This window comes from Arvicola amphibius, chromosome 1 (assembly GCF_903992535.2).
Source record: "Arvicola amphibius chromosome 1, mArvAmp1.2, whole genome shotgun sequence".
Lineage (NCBI taxonomy): Eukaryota > Metazoa > Chordata > Mammalia > Rodentia > Cricetidae > Arvicola > Arvicola amphibius.
This window is the reverse complement of record NC_052047.1, coordinates 89,578,007-89,596,849: the sequence shown is the minus strand read 5'-3', so window position 1 is coordinate 89,596,849 and position 18,843 is coordinate 89,578,007.

Sequence of the window (18,843 nt, the reverse complement as noted above, 5' to 3'; positions counted from 1 at the left end):
CCAAGGCAGTTTCTTTATTAACCAATGAAAGTAACCTCCTCCATCAAAATACCAATATAGATGGACCTGTCTTTGAAATTTCCTGCTTCATGGAAAAGTCTGATGGATACTATGGGTCTGTAGGCTAAAGATATGTACCCCAACAGTAAAGAAGAACTTTGGGTAACTGTCTAGGAAGCAAAATGTCTCTGTCAATTCTAGAGATCTGGAAGTAGCTTACAATGCACTTTCTATTTACTTACATAATATATCTTTCTGGAGCCTTTGATGGAGTTGAAAAATAGATAGGAAGTAAATATCAATATTGTAACTGCAATTCTTGCTTAATAACTGTCTTGTAATATGTAATTTTATTATGTTAAAGTTAAAGCCTTACTTTTTGTTTAAAAAGAAAAGGGAAGTTGTGTGGGAGGTCCTTCTGTCTATGTGTTGCTTTTATTGGTTAATGAATAAAGAAATTGGCTTGACCTATAGCATGGGAGAAGAAAGACAGAGTCAGAGAGAAGCCATGGAGCTGCCACTGGAGACAGAAGCTGGGAAGTTTGCTTGGTAAGCCACAGCCACATGGTGATATAGATTAATACAAATGGGTTAAATTAATATGTAAGAGTAAGCCAATAAGAAGCTAGAGCTAATGGGTCAAACGGTGATTTAAATGATAGGTTTCTGTGTGATTATCAATGGTCTAAGCTAGCCAGGTGGCAACGGTAAATAAGCAGCCTCCTCCAACATCTCTGGCTTACTCTCCATATCTTTTTTGTTTCTTTGTTTTATTATTTATTTATTTATTCTTAATAAAAAATTTCTACCTCCTGCCCTTCTCCCATTTCTCTCCCCCATACTCCTCCCCCTCCTTCTCCAGTCCAAAGAGCAGTCAGGGTTCCCTGTCCTGTGGGAAGTCCAAGGTCCTCACCACTCCAGGTCTAAGAAGGTGAGCATCCAAACATACTAGGCTCCCAGAAAACCAGTACATGCATATCTTGAAGGTAAGGCCCTATTGTTGATGATACCATGTATGTCAAAACAGGTCCTAGAGGCCCCTCAGCAGGAACTTTCTTGAACTACCCATCCTTAAGGATTAACTTTCATGATATTAGAGGGCTCCATGCAAGTTTCCTAGGAAGAGAGAGTCTACGAACTGTCTTACCCAACTATGATACCTAGGGTTCAAATCAAGGCCATCATGGCAAGATAACTCTATTGCTGTGGTAGTGGCAATCATACCTTGGTAACAATAGCGCTCTACTTGGACTTAAGATCCATTAAAAAAATGAACATGGATTAGCCTGCTGCCTGCAGCAAGGTAGGCCCTTTGTCAGTCTTTCTTGAATTTAATGAAAATAAAGACACAACATACTCAAACTTATGGGATGCTATGAAAGCAGTGCTAAGAGGAAAATTCATAGCACTAAGTGCCCACTTAAAAAAAATGGAGAAAGCACACATTGGAGAATTAACAGCACACCTGAAAGCTTTAGAAAAGAAAGAAGCAGACTCACCTAGGAGGAGTAGAAGACTGGAAATTATCAAACTAAGGGCAGAAATCTACAAAATAGAAACACAGAAAACAATCCAAAGAATCAATGAAACAAAAAGCTGGTTCTTGGAGAAAATCAACAAGATTGACAAACCCCTAGCCAAACTAAACAAACGGCAGAGAGAAAACACACAAATTAATAAGATCAGAAATGAAAAAGGGGACATAACCACAGACACAGAGGAAATTCAGAGAATCATTAGATCTTACTACAAAAGCCTGTATGCCACAAAATTGGAAAATGTAAAAGAAATGGACACTTTTTTAGATAAATACCATATACCAAAGTTAAACCAGGACCAGGTAAATGCTCTAAATCGTCCTGTTAGTCGCAAAGAATTAGAAACTGTTATCAGAAACATCCCTACCAAAAAGAGCCCAGGACCTGATGGGATCAATGCAGAATTCTACCAGAACTTCCAAGAAGACCTAATACCTATACTCCTTAAGGTATTTCATAATATAGAAACACAAGAGTCACTGCCAAATTCCTTCTATGAAGCTACAGTTACCCTGATACCTAAACCACACAAAGACTCAACCAAGAAAGAGAATTACAGGCCAATCTCACTCATGAACATTGACGCAAAAATTCTCAATAAAATACTGGCAAACAGAATCCAAGAACACATTAGAAAAATTATCCACTATGATCAAGTAGGCTTCATCCCAGAGATGCAGGGCTGGTTCAACATACGAAAATCTATCAATGTAATCCATCATATAAATAAACTGAAGGATAAAAACCATATGATCATCTCATTAGATGCAGAAAAAGCATTTGACAAAATTCAGCACCCCTTTATGATAAAGGTCTTGGAGAGATTAGGGATACAGGTGTCATTCCTAAATATAATAAAGGCTATTTACAGCAAGCCAACAGCTAACATCAAATTAAATGGAGAGAAACTCAAGGCCATCCCACTAAATTCAGGAACGCGACAAGGCTGTCCACTCTCTCCTTATCTCTTCAATATAGTGCTTGAAGTTCTACCAATAGCAATAAGACAATAAAAGGGGATCAAGGGGATTCGAATTGGAAAGGAAGAAGTTAAACTTTCGTTATTTGCAGATGATATGATAGTGTACATAAGTGAACCGAAAAACTCCACCAAAGAACTCCTACAGCTGATAAACTCCTTTAGTATCGTGGCAGGATACTAGATCAACTCCAAAAAATCAGTCGCCCTCCTATATACAAAGGATAAGGAAGCAGAGAAAGAAATCAGAGAAGCGTCACCTTTCACGATAGCCACAAATAGCATAAAATATCTTGGGGTAACTCTAACCAAGGAAGTGAAAGACCTATTTGACAAGAACTTTAAGTCTTTGAATAAAGAAATTGAAGAGGATACCAGAAAATGGAAGGATCTCCCTTGCTCTTGGATTGGGAGGATCAACATAGTAAAAATGGCAATACTACCAAAGGCAATCTATAGATTTAATGCAATCCCCTTAAAGATCCCATCAAAATTCTTCACAGATCTTGAGACTACAATAATCAAATTTATATGGAAGAACAAGAAACCCAGGCTAGCCAAAACAATCTTATACAATAAAGGAACTTCTGGAGGCATTACCATCCCTGACTTCAAACACTATTACAGAGCTACAGTATTGAAAACAGCTTGGTATTGGCATAAAAATAGAGAAGTCGACCAATGGAATCGAATAGAAGACCCAGATCTTAACCCACAAACCTATGAACACCTGATTTTTGATAAAGGAGCTAAAAGCACACAATGGAAGAAAGAAAGCATCTTCAACAAATGGTGCTGGCATAACTGGATGTCAACCTGTAGAAGAATGAAAGTAGATCCGTGTCTATCACCATGCACAAAACTCAAGTCCACATGGATTAAAGACCTCAATATCAATCTGAACACACTGAACCTGTTAGAGGAGAAAGTGGGAAGTACTCTACAACATTTGGGCACAGGAGACCGCTTCCTACGTATAGCCCCAGCAGCACAGACATTAAGGGTGTCATTGAATAAATGGGACCTCCTGAAGCTGAGCAGCTTCTGTAAAGCAAAGGACACTGTCACTAAGACAAAAAGGCAGTCTACTGACTGGGAAAAGATCTTCACCAACCCTGCAACAGACAAAGGTCTGATCTCCAAAATATATAAGGAACTCAAGAGACTAGACTTTAAAATGCTAATGAACCCAATTAAAAAATGGGGCACTGAACTGAACAGAGAATTCTCAACAGAAGAAGTTCAAATGGCCAAAAGACACTTAAGGGCATGCTCAACTTCCTTAGCAATCATGGAAATGCAAATCAAAACAACGTTGAGATACCATCTTACACCTGTCAGAATGGCTAAAATCAAAAACACCAATGATAGCCTTTGCTGGAGAGGATGTGGAGTAAGGGGTACACTCATCCATTGCTGGTGGGGATGCAAACTTGTGCAACCGCTTTGGAAAGCAGTGTGGAGGTTTCTCAGGAAATTTGGGATCAACATACCCCAGGACCCAGCAATCCTACTCTTGGGAATTTACCCAAGAGATGCCCAATCATATTACAAAAGCATTTGTTCAACTATGTTTATAGCAGCATTATTTGTAATAGCCAGAACCTGGAAACAACCTAGATGCCCTTCAGTGGAAGAATGGATGAAGAAAGTATGGAATATATACATATTAGAGTACTACTTGACGGTAAAAAACAATGACATCTTGAATTTTGCATGCAAATAGATGCAAATAGAAAACACCATCCTGAGTGAGGTAACCCTGTGATGTGGGAGAGTCTTCTGTTTGAGTTGATTTCATTGGCTAATAAAGAAACTGCCTGGCCCATTTGATAGACCGCCCCTTAGGTGGGTGGAGTAGACAGAACAGGAAGAGGAAGTGAAGTAGAAGCATCAGTCAGATGCTACGCCTCTCCTAAGTTAGTCAGACTGCCATGCCTCTCCACAGAGTGATGCCAGATGCGATGAAGCTCCAGCCCAAGATGGACGTATGCTAGAAACTAAACGGTAAGGCACCACTTCATGGTGCTACACAGATTATTAGATATGGGTTAATCAAGATGTGAGTAAGAGGCTGAAAATAATGGGCCAGGCAGTGTTTAAAAGAATACAGTTTCTGTGTAATTATTTTGGGGCATAGGGTGGCGGGAAGCCGGCCCACAGCTCCACACTACAGAAACCCTGGCCCAAAAAGATGAACATGGGATGTACTCACTCATAATCAGTTTTTAGCCATAAATAAAGGACATCCACCCTATAATTCGTAAAAAAATCCTAGAGAAGCTATATAAGAAGGTGAATCCAAAGAAAAACATATAGTTATCCTCCTGGATACTGGAAGTAGACAAGATTGTCGGACAAAAAATGGGAACATGGGGGTGGGGTGAGATGGGGGATTGGGGGGATGGGGAGAGAAAAGTGTGAAGTGGAGGATGGGAAGAGCTTGGGGGAATAGGATGGTTGGGATATAGGAAAAGTGGATATGGGAACAAGGAATTATATATCTTAGTTAAGGGAGCCATTCTAGGGTTGGCAGAGACTTGACTCTAGAGGGGTTCCCAGGTGTCCAGGAAGACGCCCCCAGCTAGGTCCTTGGGCAGCTGAGGAGAGGGTGCCAGAAATGTACAGATCCTATTGCCATACTCATGAATATCTTGCATATCACCATAGAACCTTCACCTGGCATTGGATGGAGAAAATGACAGAGCCCCACATAGGAGCACCGGACCGAGCTCCCAAGGTCCCGATGAGGAGCAAAAGGAGGGAGATCAGGAGCAAGGAAGTCAGGACCGTGAGGAGTGCGTTTACCCATTGAGACGTTGGGACAGATCTAACGGGAGACCACCAAGTCCAGTTGGAATGGGACTGATGGAACAGGGGACCAAACCGGACTCTCTGAATGTGGCTGACGGTGGAGGAGGACTGAGAAACCAAGGACAATGGCAATGAACATGAACTCTACAGCATGGACAGGCTCACTGTGAGCCTTGTCAGTTTGGTTGCTCACCTTCCTGGAATTAGGGGGAGCTGGGAGGACCTTGGACTTAACATAGTGAAGGGAACCCTGATGGCTCTTTGTCTTGGAGAGGGGTGGAGTGGGGGTATGGGTGGAAGGGAGTGGAGGGAAGGGGGAGGAGATGGAAATCTTTAATAAAAAAATGAGAAAAATGGGGAAACAATAGCAACATTGTTAATAAACTTTTAATTGAAAGTTCAATGGCCATAAAATAAAATAATTTTACATAAAAAATGTCTAAAAAAATAGAAAAAAAATGAACATGCCTGGTTTTGGAAACATAATAAAATACTTAGTGACAGTGAAATCATGGTTATTGCAAGAGAATCTACAGTCCCTAATTTACTAAATCAGAAAAATAACTAACAATACTTTGTCTTTATATGTATAGATAAATGTAATCCTCATAGCTTATCAAGGAAACGTCTTTTGCAACAGGTGGACACCACCTTAGAAAACCACAACCAGTATTTGTACATTGCTGTGATTTATTTATCTATAAAATGCATTTATTTATCTATAAAACCCTGATATACCTAAAACTCCGGGAACATTGAGGAAGAGGCTGCAAAAAGATAATGAAAGTTAGAGGATCAGAGAGTTTTCTGTGAGACTGTTTCTTAGGAATTTCAGAGACTGTACTCATTAATTTACAATTTACCAATATGACTGCCCAAACATGAGGTAAATAAGGGTACTACCAGTGAACATGACAAATTGGATGAAGAAAATCCCATGAGGCTTCAAGCATAAACAAAATCTCTGGGAAGGTGAGGAGGCTAGGAGATGGAAAGGTGGTTGTTCCCTGGGAAGAACACATTAGTAGTTTATTTGTCAAGTTCCAAGTAGTCAGCCCTGAAGACATACATACAAGTAGCATTATACAGAATAAGCAGCCCTTTTTTCAGAATATACATATATTTGTATAATACCAGTTAGTGAAAAAAGTACCCATGAAATTTGAAGAAGTGTGGGGACTGATATATGGGAATATTTAAAGGAAAAGAGAGGAATATTGTAATAAAAATATCAGAATAATAAATGTTTTCTTATACAAAATATTGCATATTAATATTTATTATATACTTTTAATAGCTAGTGTTTTCTTTCTTAAAATTGAAAAATTTATAAATAACATTTGAAATATAACAGCAGACATTTTCCCCAACAGAACTTTTGTGTCTCTCTCTCTCTCTGACTGCACATGATACCCTCCTGACATTTACTGTCAGTACCAGAAATTCCACATTATCACTTGCTTCACATATTGTGGTTATAAAATATTGCACAAGATTGAACATTTACCACAAATCTTAAAAATCTACAGAAGGAAATAGGTTTCAAAGGGTAACATTTTAAAATGGTTTATAAAGAATTTTTTCTTGTTTTCTTTCCTTGGTCAGAAAAGTATTGTTAAAAAATCTGGATATATAAAAAAATAAGAAAAAGAGAAATTTGTGATTCATAGTCAGTTTTGAAATAATCAAGAGTGCTATTATTTAAAAATAATTCTATCTCCTTCTAATGGAGATTATATTAAAATAATTTAATTAAAATTAATATTTACCTTTATTTAAAAGATCAGAAATATGTCAAATTACATTACAATTATAGCCATAAAGCTATTTTTATAAATTTAATTTAATTTCTTATATGTGTGTCTGTATGCCTGGTCATGATGTGCTTGCTTGATGCCTTTTCAGGTCAAAATAGGTTGTCAGTTCTCCTGAAAATTATAGAAGTCATAGATGGCAGTGAGTGGGAATGTGGAACCTGGGATTCAAACCAGGTTCTCGAGAACAACTATTGCTTTTACTCTTTGACCCATCTCTTTTACCACAAAGAAACCATTTCACATGTCTTTAACCTCTGTATTAAATATATTCTACAGAAACTACGTCAATCTGCAACATTCTTATGAGCAAGACTCCCTTGAAACCTTTAAGATTTCCATAAAGTACAACAAATAAAATGAATTAAATTATTTATAAGTTTTCACAGGTATGGTTGAAGAAGGGCTTGAAGAAGACATTTATTTTAGGATTTAATCATTTATTTTCTTTTATATGCTTTTGATGGAGAAGGGTCATCTGTCTATATGTTACTTTCATTGGTTAATAAAGAAATTGCCTTGGCCCTTTAGTAGGACAGAAAAATTAGGTAGACGGAGTAGACAGAACAGAATTGTGGGAGAAAGAAAGCAGAGTCAGGCAGATGCCTCAGGCAGACACCATAGCTCTCCTCTCCAAGATGGACACAGACTAAGATACTTCCTGGTAAGCCACCACCTTGTGGTGCTACACACATTAATAGAAATGAGTTAATCAAGATGTGAGAGTTATCCAGGAAGAGGCTAAAGCTAATGGGCCAAGCAGTGTTTAAATGAATACAGTTTCCATGTAATTATTCTGGGGCTGAGCTAGCTGTGCAGGAGCTGGGCTGGAATGCAGCCCAGCCACTCCTTCTTCAATTGGGCCTAATTATTTTGGGTGTAAATCTAGCCGGGTGCCAGGACGCAGCCTGCTGCCTCACTACTACAGAGTGGCGCCCAACATGATGGACTAAATCCACTTAAAAACCTGAGAGGGCTTTAAAAAAGGGAGAGAGAGTTTAATACAGCCTTTTGCTGTTTGCTAGGGCATGCTGCAGAGAGATTTCCTGATTTAGCAATAGCGGCAAAAAAAAGCAGCTACCGCCAGTGTAAACTCTGGCTATGGAGCATTTCTGGGCCCAGACGTTTGTGTGCCCACTTGAGGTCTGGAATAAAGTAGCTCAGACCATGCCCATGGTTCGGCTCTCTCTGCCTGTGTAGGCAGTGGGATCAGGTCTATGAGAAAGTGGCAGTTTTGAAATACTAGTTTCTGGGCTGTGCCATTGTGATCTCTGTCTGGCTCCTGCGGGAGACAGAGCTTTTGAATGCAGAATTTGGAGTAAAGTGCTATGATTTGTTTGATGGCAAATAGACTCACTGTGTGCCTAAAAGGGGGACATTGAGTGCCACAGCTCAGAGGCACAGGCAGCTTCGCCATGCTAGTGGTGCAATGTGCAAGAATCAGAGGCACAATGGCTCCGCCATGTTGGACTGGGTGTTGCAAGCAAGCAGTACCTGTTTTTAACCTAGGAATGTCACAGCTTAGATTCTTAAGCACTTAGTGATTTAAAAGCACAAAACAAAAGTGCTCCTGGATAGTAAAAAAAATTACAGATTCATAACAGGACAGATTCAGATATAAAAGACCTTTAAATGGGTTACAATGTTGGATGAATGTACATAGGCTTGGGAGAGAGAAGAAAAAGCATATAGAGAATAAAGTTAATGCTTTTAAACAGATAGTTTTAGATTAAAAGGAGTAAAGAAAAATAAGCCACATAAAAATGGAAAATTCACAGAAAGTCTGGATTCTTTGTATTATTGTGTTTTCTTTGAACTTTTTGACTATGAAGGAGCTAAGTTCAGAAAAACATTTCATTGTATGGGCTGCCAAACTAAACCAACATATATGTTCTAAAGATATCTTGACTTCAGAATTTGGATCTAAGGATATGATGCTTTGGAGAGGGTCTTCTTTTGTTTTCACAGAGGATGAGACTCTGTGGATTGCTTCTATCCCAATACTGTAAATAGACCATGCCCTCCTGAATGGTTGCTGTGAACACCCTCAAAAAATACTTCACTCAACTGCCGACTGAGACGTACCTAGCACATAGGTTATATAACATGAATGGCATGAATAACAGCGCCCCCATTCAGCACGAAGCATTTGGAGAGAAATAACTGCACCCATATTCCCAAATATTGTTTATAAATGTTCTTTTACATTTAAAGGGGGATATGATATAGATATGAATAATTTGCATGGGTATGGATTTCAAGGTCAATTTTGTTATATTATATGCATTTCTGATATTGATTAAGGTATTTTGATTGTGTAGTTCATTTAAAAATGTAATGTTTAATTAGGAAATATAGGTTGTTAATGAATAATCATCGATAATAGTCAAGCTTGTAGTCATGTTAGTTAGATTTTCTAGATATATAGAGATATATTTTAGTTAGATAGGCATTCTTCATATCTTTAAAGACTACAGAATATGGTATTTAATGTTTTAATTACTTAGGGCTTCTCATGACAATGAGACACATCTGCTCCTGGCAACACCAGCTACTTCAAGAGGAAGATGGGCATCAAAGAGGCTCCTTATGGAGTTGGTTAGCCATTTGGGCAAGAAACTGCTCTTGCCTGGACTGTTGCATAAATTGGACACAGAGAACCCGCAGAGAGAGGACTGCTGAACTTGTCTAAAGGTGAGATGGTCTTTCGGGTTTCCTGATTCATGAAAGAGTCTACAAGACATTCTGCAGGACACAGCAAAAAGTGACTGAACTGTCTATGAAATTTTGTGCTTCATGGAAATGTCTGCTGGATACTATGGGCCTGTGGCCGAAGATGGATGCCCTAACGGTACAAAAGAACTTTGGGTGACTGTCCAGGCAGCGAGATGTCTCTGTCATTTCTAGAGTTTTGAAAGTTGCTTATTTCTTGTTTACTTAGGTAATATTATATCCTTCTGGAGTCTTTGGTGGAGTTGAAGAATGGTTAGTTATAGTTAGTTTTCCTTAGTTACAATAAAAGATAAAATAGATATAAATATTGTAACTGTAATTCTTGCTTGATAACTGTTTTGTTATATCTAATTTTACTATGTTAAAGTTAAAGCCTTTCTTTTTTGTTTAAACAGAAAAAGGGGAAATGATGGAGTAGGGTCATCTGTCTATGTGTTACTTTCATTGGTTAATAAAGAAATTGTCTTGGCCCTTTAGTAGGACAGAAAAATTAGGTAGGCAGAGTAGACAGAACAGAATTGTGGGAGAAAGAAAGCAGAGTTAGGCAGACGCCTCTGGCAGACACCATAGCTCTCCTCTCCAAGATGGATACAGGATAAGTTCCTTCCTTGTAAGCCACCTCCTCGTGGTGCTACACAGATTACTAAATATGGGTGAAAGTAAGATATGAGAATTAGCCAATAAGAGGCTGAAACTAATGGGCCAAGGCAATTTCTTTATTAACCAATGAAAGTAACACATAGACAGAAGACCCTCCTCCATCATGCTTTAGTACATTTTGAGAAGAAATTCTGATTTTTATCATTAGAGTTATCAAGTTATTCAAATGGACACATGGTTCTCATGGGTATAGGACTATCTAATGGGAGTTATAGAGTGTGTACTTATACCTGAATTATCAGTTATATTTCATCAATCAATACATTTGCTTCTATTCCAGTATTCTGGTGTGGGAAGTCCTTCTCTATTCATGTTGCTTTTATTGGTTAATGAATAAAGCTGTTTTGGCCAGTGGCTTAGCAGAATAGGGCAAGGTGGGAATTTCAAGCAGATACAGGAGGGGAGAGTAGGCAGAATCAAGGAGAAGGCATGTAGCCACCAGAGAAGAAAGATATGAGCTCTGAGAAAAAAACACCCTGCCAGTAGGCCAGACCTCATGGTGATGTACAGATTAATAAAAATTGGTAAATTTAAGATATGAGTTAACTAGCAATATACTTCAGTGATTGGCTAAGCAGTGATTTAATTATTATAGTTTCTGAATGATTATTTGGGGTCTGGGCAGACATGAAACAAATAAGCAGCCTCTACCTCCTGTACCCTGCTATTTTATCACTGTGGCTGTGTAGCATAGCTTGAAATCAGAGATGGTGATACTTCTCTCTATATTTTCATTGTTAAGAACTATTTTGCCTATCCTGTATCTTTTGTGCATCCATAGAACCAGAATCTGCTCATTCTCTTCCTTGCCACCCAGACCTGAATAATCATACAAAACTATATTAATTACAACATCATTTGACCAATGACTTAGGCATAGTCCTAGCTGGGTTTTATATCTTAAATTAATCCATTTTATTAATCTGTGCATCACCACAAGACTGTGGCTTACTGGCTAAAATTCTGGGTGTCTTTCCTTTTTTGGCAGCCACATGTCATCTCTTTGACTCTGTCTCCTCTCTTTCTCATCTCTGTTCCAATTTCCCCTGGCTATATTCTGCCCTGAAATAATCCCTCTACCCCGCTAAGACTTTCTTTGAAAAAACTTCTTTATTAACCAATGGTAATATAACATATTCACAGCATACAGAGTGGAATCCCACATCACATCCATATGATTTTTAAATCTTTTTCAGTTTCTGGAAGAAATTATGTTGGGATTTTGAGGGACTTGCATTGAATTTGCAGATTGCTTTTGGTATCACAGCCTTTATCACAATATTAGTCCTACAAATCCATGAGTACAAGATATTTTTTCATCTTCTGCTGTCTTCCATCTATTTATTTGATGCTTAAAGGTTTTCATTGCTCAGGTCTTTTACTTAATTAACTAGGTTTTGTATAAGATATTTTATTTCATTGTTTTAGGTTATGATAAATGGATGCTTCAAAAATTTGGATATGCTATCTTTTTATTTGCATTCAATTCTAGGAATTTTTAATTTGTTTTATTTCTTCAACCTCATGTTGGTACATATTTTCTATTTTTGTTGCTGTTGGAAAGTAGTTTTATTCTGCTGTGGCAAAATACAAAGATAAAATCAATTTTCCTGTGTTGGTTGCAATATACTTTGTGTCTATTTGGTCCATTTTAGTGGTTTTCTGGGAAAAATGTGTATAAGATTTGAATGCTCTCTAGTTTTCTATGAGATATGCATGATCTATGATATCATTTAACTATTGTTTCTCTTCAGTTTTGTCTGGGTCATAAGTCTGTTGGTAAAAATAAATTATTGAAGTCATCTGTTATGAATGTATTCTGGCTATTCTCTTACTCCCTGTCTAATAGAATTAGCTTTATGATATCCAGTGCACTAAAGTTTCATGCACATATTTTTAGAGTTGTAAAGACCTATTGAAGTCTGTTTTCTTGATCACTGTAAAGCACCCTTTTCTAGCTCTTCTGATTAGTTATGGTTTGAAGAATATCTACTCTGTCATATAGTGTAATATAAATGACTGCTTCTTCCTTAGTTCCATTTGCTTGAAACATTTCCCCAGTCTTCTCACTAAAGTAGCAACTATCTTTAATGTTCATCTACATCTTTAGATTATGAATTTGAGGGCATTCATTTTTAAAATTATGGAAAGATGGGTATTAATTCCCATCATTTTGTTTATTTATAGTGTTTATTTATTAGTCCCCCCTTATTTAACTTTTGACATAACATTATTAATATCTTCACTCACATTTCCTGGATATACTTACTAGTTTCTTCAATTCAAAGTATCCCTTCAAGTATCTTCAGTTGATCTAGCTTGCTGTTCTTATATTCAATGATCCTACAGTTATAATGGAAAGTATTTTTTCCTGCTTCAGTCATTATAGATTGTTTCGCCAGGTGTTGGGTTTGGAGCTATGGTCTTTCAGACCTTGTATTCCATTGCATCCAGTCTTTTTGGCTTTTAATGTCATCATGGATATGGGGTTGCTACTCTGATAAGTTTTCCTTTATATGTGACTTAGTCTTTTTCTCTTGTAGCTTCCAATATCCTTTCTTTGTTCCTTACATTTATAGTTTGCTGGGAATATTCTCAGTAATGTTATTATTTCTGTTTTATTGAAAAGCCTCTATACTGACTTCCAAAATGCCTTTATGAGAATAGCCTCCCATAAAAGGTACATTCACCTTTCACCCTGCTCATGTCATCATTTGTTGTCATTTGTACTCTTTTTAAAATATAATTTAATTTTTTCTTTTATTGAAATAAGATTATTTTCCAATAATATATCCTGATTATAGTTTTTCCCCTTACTGCCAGTTCTTCTGAGGATCCACTCATTTTCTGTCTCTCATTAGAAATTAGAATATTAAGCTGAAAGCTATAATACACATACAGAGGACTTGGTGTAGACATGTGTCTGTCCAGTGCATGGTGCTTCAATCTCTGAGAGTTCATATCTGCCTTACTTAGTTGATTCAGAGGGCTTTGAGCTCCTGGTGTCTTCCATGGCATCCTTGACCATGATTGTAATCAGAGGTTTTGTGGCTGGGTTAGTGTTAAGTTTCCCTTTTGGTAGTCTACAGAACTACCTTCCTGCATCAAAAACACTAGAATGTAGAAATGAAGTTTTCATTTAGGTTGGTATCAGCTCAGTATTTCCATGTTCAATTAATAGTACGAGTGTTTTCCACAGAAACAGGGCCTTCCTGTCAGTTTGAAGAGAGAAACACATTGTCTTGACAACAGTATGGATTTTTGTAAGAATTTCATGGGATAAACCTTGGCAAACAACACAATTGATTGCCTTATAGAAAATTTCAGTTTCATGAGGTCCTATTTATTAACTGTTGATTTTCATGCCTATACTATCAGTTTTCTGTTCAGGAAGTTGTTTCCTGAGAGAATGAGTCCAAGGATATTCTCACTTCCTTTTCTCAGGTTCAGGGTATCTAGTTTTGTGATGAGGTCTTTGATTCATTTGGAATTAAGTATTGTGTAAGGTGATACATATGAACATATTTGCATTCTTCTACATGCAGACATCCATTTTGACCAACACCATTTGTTCAGATGCTGTCTTTTTTCCATTGTGTATTTTTGCCTTCTTTATTAAAAACCATGTGTCCACAGTGAGTGAATTCATGTCTGGTTCTTCAGATCAATGGAATTGACCAACATACCTATTTTTCTTTTCTTTTCTTTTCTTTTCTTTTCTTTTCTTTTCTTTTCTTTTCTTTCCTTTCCTTTCCTTTCCTTTCCTTTTCTTTTCTTTTCTTTTCTTTTCTTTTCTTTTCTTTTCTTTGTTTTTATGCCAAAGGATTTATCTGTAGCTTTGTAGCCTATCCTGGAAATCACTCTGTAGCAAAAGCTGGCCTTGAACTCACAGATATCAACATTCATCTGTCTCCCTAGTGCTGGGATTAAAAGCATGTGCCACCACTAGCTGTCAACATATTTTTAATGCCAATACCATGTGAGTTTTAATACTATAGCTCTGCACGAAAACTTGAGACAGGGAATGGTAAAACCTGTCAACCATTCTTTTATTTCTCAGGATTATTATTTTTCATTTTTTAGTCATCAGGGTATGGTATTTTTCATATGAATCTGAGAATTGTCCTATGACAGTCTGAAAATTGCGTTGAATTTTGATTGGAATTGTGTTTTATCCAATCACAAGGATGGTCAGTTTTACTATGTTAACCTCACTGATCCATAATAATGGGAGATCTTTCCATCTTCTGATATGTTTTTGAATTTCTTTCTTCAAAGACTTAAATATTTTATAGTACAAGACTTTCTCTTGTTTGTTTAGAGCTACCCCAAGATGTTTTATGTCATTTAATGTTATTGCAAAAGGTGTTGATTTCATGATTTCTTTTTTCTGTTTGTCATTTGTATATTGGAGTGATACTGATATTTGTGAATTAATTTTGCATCCAAATACTTTGGAGAAAGTGTTCACTAGCTGTATGGGTTCTCTCAGGATGTTCAGGGTGGCATTTATGTATACTATTATAATCATCTGCAAATAAGAGTACTTTGATTTTATCCTTTTCAATTTGTGTACCATTGATAGCCTTAAGTATTTGATTTCTTTAGCTAAGACTTCAAGTACTATATATAATGAATAGATATGAGGAGAATCAGAAATCTAGATAGGTTCCTAATTTTATTATATATTGCTTTGAGCTTCTCTGCATTTAATTTGCTGTTGGATACAGGCTTGTTGTAAAGTAACTATTATATTTAGGCATGTCTCTTTTATCCCTCATCTCTCCAAGATGTTTATCATGAAAGGATGTTGGATTTTGTCAAATGTTTTTTCTCTATTTAATGAAATAGTCCTGCTGTTTTTGTCTTTCAGTTTTTTTATGGGGGTAGATTACATTTTTTTATTTCATTTTTTTAATCATTACTTTGTTTGATAACCACAAATTTATTTTTTTGTTTCCAGTTTATTTATTTTTTATTAAAAATTGCCATCTCCTCCCCTCCTCCTCCCCCTTCCCTCCCCTCCCCTCCACCCATACCCCCACTCCCTCCCTCTCCAGGCCAAAGAGCCATCAGGGTTCTCTACACTATGTTGAGTCCAAGGTCCTCCCAACTCCCTCCAGGTCCAGGAAGGTGAGCAACCAAACTGACAAGGCTCACACAGAGCCCGTCCATGTCGTAGAGACCAAGCCCATCATGTCGAGGAGACCATGACCTTGGCTCCTCGGTCAGCCTCCACCATCAGCCACTTTCAGAGAGTCCGATTTGGTCGCATGTTCCATCAGTCCCATTCCAAGTGGACTTGGTGGTCTCCCATTAGTTCTGGATGCATATTTTGTTATGGAATAAGGCTCACAGTGAGCCTGTCCATGCTGTAGAGTTCATGTTCATTGCCATTGTCCTTGATTTCTCAGTCCTCCTCCACCGTCAGCCACATTCAGAGAGTCCGGTTTGGTCCCCTGTTCCAATAGTCCCATTCTGACTGGACTTGGTGGTCTCCCGTTAGATCTGTTCCACCGTCTCAATGGGTAAAAGCACTCCTCGTGGTCCTGGCTTCCTTGCTCATGATCTCCCTCCTTTTGCTCCTCATCAGGACCTTGAGAGCTCAGTCTGGTACTCCTATGTGGGGCTCTGTCATTTTCTCCATCCAATGCCAGGTGAAGGTTCTATGGTGATATGCAAGATATTCATGAGTATGACATTAGGATCTGGACATTTCTGGCACCCTCTCCTCAGCTGCCCTAGGAACTAGCTGGGGTCGTCTTCCTGGACACCTGGGAACCCCTCTAGAGTCAAGTCTCTGCCAACCCTAGAATGGCTCCCTTAACTAAGATATATAATTCCTTATTCCCATATCCACCCCAACCATCCTATTTCCCCAAGCTCTTCCCATCCTCCACTTCACCCTTTTCACTCCCCATCCCCCCATCCCCCCATCCCACCCCACCCCCATGTTCCCATTTTTTGTCCGGCAATCTTGTCTACTTCCAATAACCAGGAGGATAACTATATGTTTTTCTTTGGGTTCACCTTCTTATATAGCTTCTCTAGGATTTTTTTTACGAATTATAGGCTCGATGTCCTTTATTTAAGCACCAGAACCCAACGAAGTTATAACAGGAGGACTTGAACACACTAATCAAGAAGAAGTAGAAAAAATTGACTTTATGAAAGTAATAGAGTCCCTTAAACAGGAGGTGAAAAACTCCCTTAAGGAAATGGACGAGAAGAATAACAAAAAGTTTGAAGAGTTGAGTAAATCCGTAAATGATATCCTAGGAAACCATGAAAAAACAATCAAACAAATAATGGAAACAGTGCAAGACTTGAAAACTGAAATGGAGGCAAGGAAGAAAACACAACCCAAGGGCCAGCCGGATATGGAAAATCTATGTAAACGAACAGAGACTACAGAAACAAGCATAACCAACAGAATACAAGAGATAGAAGAAAGAATCTCAGATTCTGAAGATACCATAGAGAAAATAAACGCACTGATCAAAGAAAACAGCAAATCCAACAAATTCTCATCACAAAACATTCAGGAAATCTGGGACACAATAAAAAGACCAAACCTAAGAATAATAGGCATAGAAGAAGGAGAAGAATTACAGCTCAATGGCCCAGAAAATATATTTAATAAAATTATAGAAGAAAACTTCCCAAACCTAAAGAAAGATATTCCTATTAAGGTTCAAGAAGCTTACAGAACACCAAATAGACTGGATCAAAAAAAAAAAAAAAAAAACATCCCCCCGCCATATTATAATAAAAACACAAAACATACAGAATAAAGAAAGAATATTAAGAGCTGCAAAAGAAAAAGGTCAAGTAACATATAAAGGAAAACCTATCAGACTAACACCTGACTTCTCTATGGAAACCATGAAAGCCAGAAGGTCCTGGATAGATGTTTTGCAGAAACTAAGAGACCATGTATGCAAGCCCAGATTACTATACCCAGCCAAGCTTTCATTCACTATAAATGGAGAAAACAAAATATTCCAGGATAAAAACAAATTTAAACAATACATAGCCACAAATCCAGCATTACAGAAAGTAATAGAAGGAAATTCACAAACAAAGGAGTCCAGCATTGCCCAAAATAACTCAGACATCTAGTGACCCTTCACCAGCACATCTGAAAGAAAGGAAACACACAATCTCTACTACCAAATAAAAAATGACAACCGGAGTTAACATCCACTGGTCATTAATATCACTTAATATCAACGGACTCAATTCACCTATAAAAAGGCACAGGCTAAGAGATTGGTTACAAAAACAGGATCCAACATTCTTCTGTTTACAAGAAACACACCTCAACCACATTTTTTTTATTTTTGTTTATTGAACCATTACTATATCTCTGAGATGAAGCCTATTTCATCATGGTGAATGATGTCTTTGATATATTCTTGGATTCAAATTGCATGTGTTATATTTTATTTTGGCATTTGTGTTCATAAGAGAAATTGGTCTGTATTTCCATTTTGTTCTTCAGACTTTATGTGGTATATATATGAATTAGACAAAGTTTCTTCTGTTTCTATTTTGTGAAATTGAGAAGTATTTGAATTAATTGGCATATTGTTCTTTCAAAATTGGGGTGAATTCTGAATTAAAACCCTCTGACACTGGAATTTATTTGATTTGGAGATTTTAATGGCTACTTCTATTTCACTAGGGGCTGCAGGTTTTTAAAATATTTTTATCTGTTCTTGATTTATCTTTGTTTACAATACCAATAGAGAAAATTATTCATTTCTTCTAGATTTTCCAACATGTGGGGTACATGTTTTTAAAGTATATTCTTATGATTCTCTGGATTTCCTCCATTTCTGTTGTTATGTTGCCCTTTTCATTTATGATTTGTCTATTTGGATATCCTCTCTGTGCCTTTTAGTTAATTTGAATGAGTGCTTGTCTATCTTGTTGATTTTCTCAAAAAGCCTACTGTGTGTTTCATTGACTCTTTTTAGTGTTCTATATTTCAATTTTGTTAATTTTTTTCTCTGTCTTTGATTATTTCTTGCCATATAGTCCTCTTGGGTGTTCTTACTTCTTTTTGTTCTAGAGCTTTCAGGTATGCTAATAAGTTGCCACTGTGAGATCTCTCTAGTTTTTTTAATGTAGACATTTAATCCTCTGAAATTGTTTAGAATTGTTTTCATTTTTTCCCACAAGTTCAAGTATGTAGTATTTTAATTTATACTGAATTCTAGGAAATCTTTATGTCCTTTATTGCTGTCTTGACATACTTCTAATTCAACAGAGAGCAGTTCAGTTTCCATGAGTTTGTAAA